This window comes from Myotis brandtii, unplaced genomic scaffold, assembly GCF_000412655.1.
Source record: "Myotis brandtii unplaced genomic scaffold, ASM41265v1 scaffold131, whole genome shotgun sequence".
In the NCBI taxonomy this organism is placed as follows: Eukaryota; Metazoa; Chordata; class Mammalia; order Chiroptera; family Vespertilionidae; genus Myotis; species Myotis brandtii.
The window spans coordinates 5,648,099-5,655,673 of record NW_005354632.1 but is presented as its reverse complement, the minus strand read 5'-3'; the positions used below and the strand labels follow the sequence as shown (position 1 = coordinate 5,655,673).

At 48.6% G+C, this 7,575-nt stretch overlaps 1 protein-coding gene across 1 annotated transcript in view; it reads right to left on the bottom strand.

Moving 5' to 3' along the window:
• Nucleotides 1-7,575, bottom strand: part of VAV3 (vav 3 guanine nucleotide exchange factor) — a 166,563-nt gene that overhangs the window by 87,623 nt on the left and 71,365 nt on the right. The window lies entirely within an intron of this gene.

Genomic DNA, 7,575 nt, shown 5'->3' with positions numbered 1-7,575 from the left:
GCGAGGATGTGGAGAAAAGGGAACCCTAGTGCACTGCTGGTGGGAATGCAGACTGGTGCAGCCACTATGGAAAACAGTATGGAGCTTCCTCAAAAAATTAAATATGGAACTGCCATTTGACCCAGTGCTCCCACTTCTAGGAACCTGAAACACCAATCAGAAAGAATGTATGCACCCCTATGTTCAGAGCAGCACAATTTACAATAGCTAAGAACTGGAAACAGCCCAAGTGCCCATCAGCAGATGAGTGGATAAAAAAGCTGTGGTACATTTACACCATGGAATACGATGCAACAGTTAAAAAGAATGTCTTACCCTTTGGGACAGCATGGAGGGACCTGGAGAGTATGATGCTAAGTGAAATAAGCCAGTGAGAGAAAGGCAAGTATCACATGATCTCACTCATATGTTGAATCTAAGGGACAAAATAAACTGATGACTAGAGTGGATCCAGAGACATGGAAGCATGGAACAGAGTGCGGAATCTCAGAGGGAAGGCGGGGGAGGGAAGGCGGATGAGAGGTAATCAACCAAGGACCTTATATGCATATATGCATAACCTATGAACACAAACAATGGGGTGGTGAGGGCCTGGGGCCGGGGGGTGGGGCGCAGGCTGGAAGGGGTCAATGGGGAAAAGTGGGAACACATGTAATATTTTCAACGATAAAGTATTATTTTAAAAAAGATGAAAATGACGCTTCGTGACCCCGATGACTGTGCATGGGGCCCCCGGCTGGCACTGCTGTCCCTGGTCTTGCGAACGCTTTTCTGTCTGGTTCTGCAGCTGAGCAGTCTTTTTGCTTCTGGCATCAGCCTGTGCCAGTGGGTAAAGAGTCCCTGCTGAGCCTTTCCCTCAGGACAGCTGATGTGGGGACGTTCTGTGTTGGGACACATGCCCACATGTCTACCCATACAGTTACATGAACCAAACACGCTCACAGGCATGACTCTCCTCACCAGCGTTTTCTTCCGAAGAGAACCCTAGATTCGGGGCTACAGAGGCCGGGGCAATGCCCACCCCTCACCTCGGCCCCTGTACAGACAGGTCAATTCGCAGGTTATGAACTGATGCCCAAGGATGGGCCCATCTCAGCCTTGCTGTCTGGGGTCACAGTGTCTACAGAGGAACTTACCGAAAGGAACAGGATGGGCAAGTCGTGGAGTGATGATTTCTCTCCTCTCGGGGGTACTTCTCATGAGTGGGTTCCTTTCCCATAAAACTGGGGCGTCTACCTTTCTCCCCTCTCCCTGTCCAGGGGCCAGTGGGCTTTGGGGTAGAGGAGGCCATCTCCACCAGCCTTCCCCAGCGGGTCTGAGGAGTCGGGCCGCTAGTCCACCAGCCATTTGGCCTCACGGGTGTATTTCCACAGGCGCGCCTGATCCTGCATCCTCGATTCTGGCATGAAACCTTGCAGTTGCAGGATCGAGTGAAATCCAAAGCGAATTAGAAATTTAATTAAACTTCTTGCTGGTTCAATTGTTGAATGTGTTGCACAGCCCAACTTGGCCATTCCATAATCAATGATAATAAAACTCCCCTTAGACGGAGTTTATTGGGGGTTTAAAATGGCTCGAAAGGGTACTGATGCTTTAAGAGACCCCTGGTTTTGTGGCATTTCAGCGTAAGAGACTGGGTGTTGCAGCATGAGGTTCGTACTGACTCAGGAGACTGACAGTCTGAGTGAGCGGAGCTACAGCTGGTCTCAGGGCTTCAGTTTAACTTAAAGTACGGCGACTGGCCATTTTGAATATATCACCAGGGAGGCTGACCATCTGAATATGGGACTGTTGGGGAAACAGCCAAATATTAATTTTAGATGTTTATTAGTAGACTGTTCGCAATTGGGTTTTAAATTCATTTGGAAACTGAGAATTCACACTTATGTAAAATTGCCGATAAACCCGATTTCATGAAGGTGTTTTGAGGTTGACGTTAACGATGAATAGTAACGAAAGCTTAGAGAGTCTGAGGTTTCACTGCGTAGACCTTAGTCATCATCCTACAAACAGAGCAGGAAACCAAATGGAAAAGACGTTTTCGTGGAGTTCGAAGCGTGGGGGACGAGGAGAAACCAGATAAGGAAGGGCCCCGGTCCTACCACTGGCTTGCCCACGTGACCCAGGCAGGTCTGAGTCCTTCCCTGGGACTTGGCATTCACTCATCAGTTAAAGGGGCGGGGATTGGAAAATGTTGGTCATCTATTTTTTTCTTGCATCACTAGAAATTTTGCTCTTATGTCAGACTCCATGCAGCCTCTTTCTTGAATGTGTGGGAGGCCTGTGAATGGCAAGTGAAGTTGGAGGAGGTGCAGAAGCTAATTGTGACACAAAAATAATAGCGCAAGTTTGTTCTCCTTTCTCCCTACCCAACAGTTAGGACGTTTTTCTCTTGTGCTTTTCTCTTTGGGTTCTCAAAAGTACATTGGACAGTTATTACCGTGTGTGTGTGTGTGTGTGTGTGTGTGTGTGTTTATAAGAATGTGTGTGGATGTACAGACCAGACAATGATATGTGTAGTCCCTCTGGGAAGATTAAGGCTTCCATGCCCTACAGGTGATTGCTCCGCTTTGAATTCTGTGTACCTGTTCTGTAAACCATCAGGAAAATTTAATAAGCCTTATTCCATCTGTGGAACTAGAATGATGATTAAATAACACAGAAAATTAGCTTAATTAGGTTAATTATAATGACGGCATTACTTACATTCAAAATCATAACAAAAATGAGATTGATAGTCTAGGCCCATGTGATCGAACAATACCATCTTTTGTGGGGTTTTGTGTTTGTTTGTTTTTTTGAGTCTTTAGTAATAAAAGAATACACAAAGCCATCCTAGAGACCAAAAACAATGAGATAAATGCAGACAATCAGCCTCAGTCACTGCGTGGTATACTTTCCTTATCAGACAAGCTAAGACTTATTACCACCAAATGCTTATTTTTGGAATAACCTGTGAACATACCGTCTTGCAAAGCCAAAGGAATTGGCCGAGAACCCGCGATCAAAAAGCGCACCGAATGTGTGATCCAGGAGGCTTCCCGATGACTAGCTTTTACCAAGGAGGGCTTTTGGATATTAAACACCTAATAAGCCAAAGTATTATTGTGTAGAGAATGGATTGATTACTTTAATCCAGCCATTTTCACCCGGAGTGCCGCAAGAATTTTTAAAACACGCAATCCCTGTCCGTTCAGACAGGGGCACTGACCTCTTTTCCCTTAGATTGTCAAATCAAAAAACCACAACAGCCAACACATCAAAAAGTTATACCTATCCTCTGTCATACTGGAAAAATACATATATTTTTGGTGTGCCGCAGAATTGTAGTAGTTGGTTAATTGTGCCAGGAGAAGAAAAAGGCTGAAAATCACTGCTTTAAATCAGTGACTTCATCTGACAGTTCTGAAATGGCAATGAGCCAAGTGGCCAGTAGTGGGCAGCACTGCTCCACGAAACATGCCCCCTGGGGCCAGAGCACAAACACCAGGAGAATTCTTGTAGCCTGTGTGGGGACCGGACCTCAGGACCTCAGTCCATTTTAATACAATTCTGCTTTGTAGTGACTTATCTTGTGGGAGCCACTTCTTTTTCGGAATAGATTGATGGATTTTTCCTGTTTGCATCTTCCTCTTATGCTTTCCCTCATTGGAAGCAGAAATACTTTGCAAATATCAGAGCTCAAATTTTTAAAAGATCATTGATTTTTTTTCCAACAGCCCTGAAGGTAGGCTGTCCACCCATCATCATCTGTGTCTGAGATAGAGATATTGATAGCACAATATTAAAATCTTTCGTTAGGGAATTTGTTTTCATCCAACGATAACCTCTATTCAAAGGTTTGTGCTTGCCTTCATTTGTTAGAATTGCTATTTAAAAGGACTGACATACAGTCCGGCTGGCATGGCTCAGTGATTGAGCATCAACCTATGAACCAAGAGGTCACAGTTCGATTCCTGGTCAGGGCACCCGTCCAGATTTTGGGCTCAATCCCCAGTAGGGGGTGTTCAGGAGACAGCCGATCAATGCTTCTCTTTCTCTCTCCTACTCTCTCTCTAAAAAAATCAATAAAAAATCTTTATTTAAAAAGTCTTCTTATTCTATTATTCACTTTCTTTATTTCATATTTTACCCAACTTTGCCTTATTTCTGGGACAGTTAAAGAAACTGTCTGATGCTCTAGGTCAGCGATTTTAAAGTGGTGTGCTGCAAGAATTTTTAAAACATGCAATACCTGATTCTTTAGTCAGGGGCACTGACCTCTTTTCCCTTAAATCCTGGTGGGAAACCTTCTTTCTGCCAACGGCCACTTGCAGCTCTCAAACACTGTTCAGCTCTGTAGCTGTCCCAGCAACCTCCACAGCAAAAATAAACTGCAGCCCGGCCAGTGTGGCTCAGTGGTTGGCCATCGTCCTATGAACCAGGAGGTCCCACTTCAATTCCTGGTCAGGGCACATGCCCGGGTTGCAGGCTCGATCCCCAGTGTGGGCGTGCAGGAGGCAGCCGATCCATGATTCTCTCTCATCACTGATGCTTCTCTCTCTCCCCCCCTCTCCCCTTCCTCTCTGAAATCAATAAAAATATATTTAAAAATAAAAATGAAACAAAGCCTCCCTCTCCTGCCCTATCCAAGCGGGTCGCCGCAGCTCTCCCTTTGCTCAGCCTGTCCTGCGGAGCTTCTCCAAGCGGCTCCCTGTGCATTTCACTGCTGGAGGTGGTTATGGCCGTAGGAGGCCAGTGCCCGCGGCTCCTCAGCAGGGAGGGTGTCCTTGGAGAGACGGCTGAGGTTCAGGGGCTGAGGTTGAGGCCGCCTCCGGGACAGGATCTGTGTCACTGGGTCCTGCCTGTGCACTGGCATCCGTGCTCTCCTGGCGTCTTTTTCAATGTTCTAAATTAAGAGCCGTGGTCACGCCTTAGAGGTGATTTGCAATTTTTTTAAAAAAAATAAAAGCAATTCACTCATCCTATAAACAGCAAAACGGCCATTAGAACTGGCGAGCATGGCCTTGGCCTTAAAGAATCACCTCCCTCGGTTTCCCACCGACCTCCCCCTGACGCCGCCCTCTCCTTCCCCGCGCTCCGCTCCTCAAAGCAACACCCCAGGATGTCCTCGGAGGACTAGGGGGGGCCCGTGTCAATGCTAAAGGGACTGAAGAAGCCGGCGGGGGAGCCCCCAAGCCTCCCTGCTTTTCATGGGGCCTCCTGAGCACCACAGGGCGCCTTGGTTTTCTTTTATTCTTACAGAGTGAGAACACCAGAACTACAGATAATGGGATTAAAATAACAAAATGTGAGCCGTGGGCGACGTCTTAAGCTTCAGGACTTACTAGATTATTCTATTCTTCTGAGCGCAAGACAAGCGAGGTCTCACTGTCCTGCAAAGGGGGATGCGTGGCTTTCCCGCCGAGCGAGCTTCCAACAAGAGGGGCGGGAAGGAAAGAATGGAATATCCTGATGCCTGAACACAACCCTGAGTAGTGTGATTTGGGCAGACACGGCATAATCCCTGCAGGGAGCATCCCTCAAGGTCACTGCCTGGGCGGCCCATGGAACTCGGAATGGCAGCCACTCACTTACGGATGTTTCACTGTCCTGTTGAGGTGCTTGGAAAAGGCTCACAGACTAAGAATCCCAGCTGCCCTGTGTGTGGCCCAGCCCTTCCCAGAGGGGGAGCAATCTAAGGCCACCATCCTCCCATCGCACACACCTGCAGGAGCCACTGAGGGAGGCCGACTACCCCCATCTCTCCCTTCTCCCAGTCAGACCACCTGGATGCTGAGCCAGGCACGGTCCCGCCTGGAATAAGGATCACATCTCCCAGGCTCGCTTCGCAGTGTGGCCATGCGGCTGAGTTCCGTCTGGCCAGTGTGATGCAGCAAAGTCTGTGGCATTTCTGCAAGGGATCTGAAACGTGAGGACCTCCTGTCACCTGGCATCTGGGTTCCGTGGCTGGGACTCCAGCAGCCGTCTTGGACGACAAGGTGACCAACCTCGGGGCTGGAAGCCAAACGCTGGTCACGGCACAGCAGGAAGACTGAGATGCCCAAGACAGCCGCCATGCCACCCTCGTCCGCCCACCCAGGCTCTTCCCATCAGAGAGCCGTACCACCCATCTCTTTCTTTAAATAATTTTTTCTTTTTTTAAAGATATTTGTTGATTTCAGAGACAGGGAGGGAGAGGGAGAGAGATAGAAACATCGATGAGAGAGAATCATTGATCAGCTGCCTCCTGCACCCCCCCACTGGGGATCAAGCCCCCAACCCGGGCATGTGAATCAAACTATGACCTCCTGGTTCATAGGCTGACGCTCAACCACTAAGCCCCACCAGCCAAGCCATAACCACCCACCTTGTTGAGTCTTATATGCAGTGCTTAGCTGCCTGACTTATGGCAACTGAACAAAATACAGGGTGGGGCCAAAGGAGGCTTACAGTAGTGAGTACCCAAAACCCAGGATTTGTCCTCGTATTACTATTTATTAATTATCGTTCTATTGTCCACAGGAACAACTGTAAACCTACTTTTGCCCCGCCCTAGCATACAGGCCAAGTCCATATGCCTGCTCTGGGCAAGAAACGTAACTACCCTCCACTGCAGATTCCTCTGCTCGCCTAACGATGCCACGTTCGCACAAGACCCCAGAGCAAACACAGCCTCGCGTCTTCCCCACAGAAGTAAAGGTGCAAGCTTGGCGCTGCCTTAGCACCTCAGCCCCAGCCCAGCATCCCGCCACTCCCATCCCGCCTGCTGACGCCGGTGCCCTCTGCCACCTGAAGCCTCACGAAGGAAGCACACAAGGTCTGGGATTCGGCCTGGGGAGACGTTCCCGAGGTCACCACTCGTCCCCAAACCGAAGGGGTCTGCAGCACAGCCACTGAGTGAATGCCCAGAGCTATGAACCTCTTTGTTTCATTCGTGCAACAAAGGACAGTAAATCGCAAGGACTAGAGGGGTGTGAGGGGACGCCCTCTAGAGTCAGAAGTCCCCAGGGTAGAGCCCTGGGATCCTAAATACAAAGCAATGTTAGTAACAGTGGTAACAGCAGGTCTGCGACTGTGGGGACCACGCGCCTGTGGGGCTGCCTGGCCAGCCCTCGCCTCACCGAACTCCGTGGTTCAAATCACTCTTGTCCCTGTTTTACAGAGGAGGAAGCCGAGGCTCTGAGGCGTCAAGTAACTTGGCCGAGACCCTGCAACCAGCTCACGGTGGTGATTATCGCTGAATCCAGGGCAGTCTATAAGCTTTAAAATATTTTCCCTGCACAATCCTATCAGTTGTATTTTCTCACTGCAGAACTACAATAAAACAATCTAATCCTACCTCCATTTTATAAAAACAGGGGCATTTCTTAAAACAAAGCAAAGGAAAAGAAGACAGAAAAAGAACCTGATAGAATTTGTCTGCAAATGGTAAGTAATGCTAGAATACAAATGAAGCCGGTGGCGGACGTGTGGGTGGTGTTGTTTTTCTTAGTCCCACCTTCACTAACAGTTTCCATTTCAGGGTGACCTGTGTGCCTCCACAGCCAGGTCATCATCCATAAGCATCAAGACGGAAAGGAGCTCCCCCACCCC